Source organism: Stylophora pistillata, chromosome 10, assembly GCF_964205215.1.
Source record: "Stylophora pistillata chromosome 10, jaStyPist1.2, whole genome shotgun sequence".
NCBI lineage: Eukaryota > Metazoa > Cnidaria > Anthozoa > Scleractinia > Pocilloporidae > Stylophora > Stylophora pistillata.
The window spans coordinates 5,306,585-5,309,547 of record NC_142528.1 but is presented as its reverse complement, the minus strand read 5'-3'; positions in this window follow the sequence as shown (position 1 = coordinate 5,309,547).

Genomic DNA, 2,963 nt, shown 5'->3' with positions numbered 1-2,963 from the left:
AACTTGAAATAGTTGCTTTAAATGGTAATTGTGGGCACGATGAAATCTCACCCAAACTAACTAAAGAAATCTTTAAATATATCACTAACCATTAACATACATTTATAACCAGTCATGTAGCTCCTATTGCGGGCCTATGTTTGCGTAAACATCCGGGCAATCGCCCATGTACTTTGAAAGGGAAAATCGTCGCGTTCATTTCAAAAAATGTTTTGTTGCCGTGTATTGTCTTTGTTTGTAAACCCTAAGCTCGAACAGTCGGTGAGTTTTCATTTCAGTTGTTTATGTCGTAATTTAGTTTGTTTTAAGCGTGCTTTCTGTTTGCAGAAAACCTTTCCTTTACTGGTTAGTCGAGTTTTCGACTCAAGCAACTGTTTCTGTGAAATAAACAAGTCACTTCAAACTGGAGTTATCCCAGATGACCTTAAAGTAGCGCTTATCACTCCAGTGTATAAGGCAAATAATAAAGAAGAAATTTCAAACTATAGACCAATCTCTGTCCTTCCTTGTTTCAGTAAAATTCTAGAGAAATTTATGTATAAAAGATGATTGAAATATTTGGAAAATCACACCACGTTAGTCCAGAACCAATATGGTTTTCGCAAAAAACATTCAAGAAACTTAGCCACTATAGAGCTTACAACCAAGATATTACAAGCGATAGAGAACAATGAATACACAATTGGAGTATTTTTAGATCTTGCAAAGGCATTCGATACCGTAAACCATAAAATATTACTTGAGAAACTAGAGCATTATAGAATAAGAGGAATTACCCTAGAGTGGTTCAAAAATTACCTCTCAAACAGAAAACAGATAGTTAAATTCAAGTCACGGAAATCAGAAAGTTTAACAATTAAGTGTGGTGTGCCTCAGGGATCTGTCTTGGGGCCTCTTTTTTTCCTGATATACATAAATGATATTGTAAGGTGCTCAGAAATACTATCAGTTATTTTATTTGCAGATGATACAAATCTATTTCTCAGTGATAAAAATCTAGCTTATTTACAAGATACCATGAACTGTGAGCTAGAAAATATTTCAACCTGGCTTTCTGCAAATAAACTCACTTTAAATATCAAGAAAACGCATTTTATTGTTTTTGAATTCAAAGGCAAGAAAAGTAAACTAAGTGTTAAAATTAAATTGAATGATCCAGAAATAAAATACTCAAAATTCTTAGGTCTATACGTTGATGATGAGCTAACATGGAAGCACCACATCAATCATGTTGTAACAAAAATATAAAAAATGACAGGTATAAATATCTAACGCAAGACATTACTTATGCTTAGAAACACTATAGGCAATCTATTATACCAAGGTGTACCCTTATTTAACATGTTGTAATGTCAGTTAGACAGGTACTTATCCAACTAGACTCAAGCCATTACTTATGATACAAAAAAAGATAGTTAGAATTATGTAATTCGCTCACTACAAAGATGAATCCCGGCCACTATTTTTATCATTAAATATTCTAAATATATACGAGTTAAATATCTACTTAATGGCACTTTTTATGTACTCATTCTTTAATGAGAAGCTACCAAGTTACTTTAGAAATTATTTTATATCAAATGAAAAATTTTATAGTCACAATACTCGATCAGCGTCAAACATATTCATCGATTTAAAAAGAACTAATTCTGGGAAATTTTCTTTGAAGTTTAGGGGAGCAAAACTGTGGAATGAATTACCTAAAGACCCGAAAGTATCAAAATCATATACACAATTTAAGAGATTAATGAAAATCTATCAGCAAAATCATGTTAAATTCTATGCTAGAGATATAACTTTAAATCGTAATTTTATCAGCAAAGCAGCAAAATATCTTACGTTGATAATTAAACCATCTGCTATAAGTTACAGTTTTAATTAGATGGGGATCTTCTTATAAAAGCTCAGCAGAGCTTGCTAAGATCTCCAGCCTTAATGTTATAGCGTATTTTAGCAGGCATATAATTAAAGCCATGTAAATAAATGTAATGACAAAGGCAAATAAAGTTTAACAATTGGTTCATACGTCAGCGTGTGTTCATCGAGATATGAAGCACTGTGAAGTTTGGAGAGCACGAAAGATGCGTAAGAGTTGCTCGAGGCGTAGCCGAGAGCAACTCTAGCTTCTCGAGTGCTCTCCAAACTTCCCAAGTGCTTCATATCTCGATTAACGCACAGCTGACTTATGAACCAATTGTTTTAAAGCATTTTCAACGCTGTAGTTTATGTATAAAGGGCTTCAATGCGTTTATTTTGTTTCGGAAAAGTATTTCGCCATGCTTCAATGATCTTGTCTCAGATTGGTCAAAAACTGACAGGTGAATTCATGCGTGGAAATGAAGTTAGAGTTTCGAAACGAGATGAAACCGTTTATTGTTTTGTTTTCCCTTTCTCTGGGTTCTTTCTCGGGAGTTCAAAAATCCATTCCTAAAGAAAAAATAGGCAGATCTTCATCGGCTTGTTCGCTGGTTGCGATGTCTAGTTTAACTTTTTTGCGGAAGTTTTTCCCTTTTTTAATGAAAAATGTTGAAGTCACTCGCGAGAAAAAAATTTTTCGCGAGGCATTTGTTTGCTGACGTCACCAGCGTGCACAATGGAAAATTTTAACATGGCTCTACAAAAGCGTGCGCTCTGATAGGCTCATACGCTCGATCCATTTGCCCGTGGGTTGCACGCTGACGTCAGTTTGTTTTAGTTTTTTTTGTTGCCACGACAAACAACATAATTTGTGTTTTTTGTAGGTATTTTGCTCGTGAAATATGGACAAATTTTGCGATTTTTCCGGAGATAAGGAAGATAATTCTTGTGAGCTGCCAAATTTCGAGCTCAAGGTTTTTGTCGGGTCTCCAGCTTAGAGTTCGAGATTTGCGAACTTGAGCGAGCAGGAGCTTAATCAGCTGGTTGAACAATTAAATATTTTTACACGAAACGACAGATGTTTGAAAGTCTCAATGTTGTAAAAG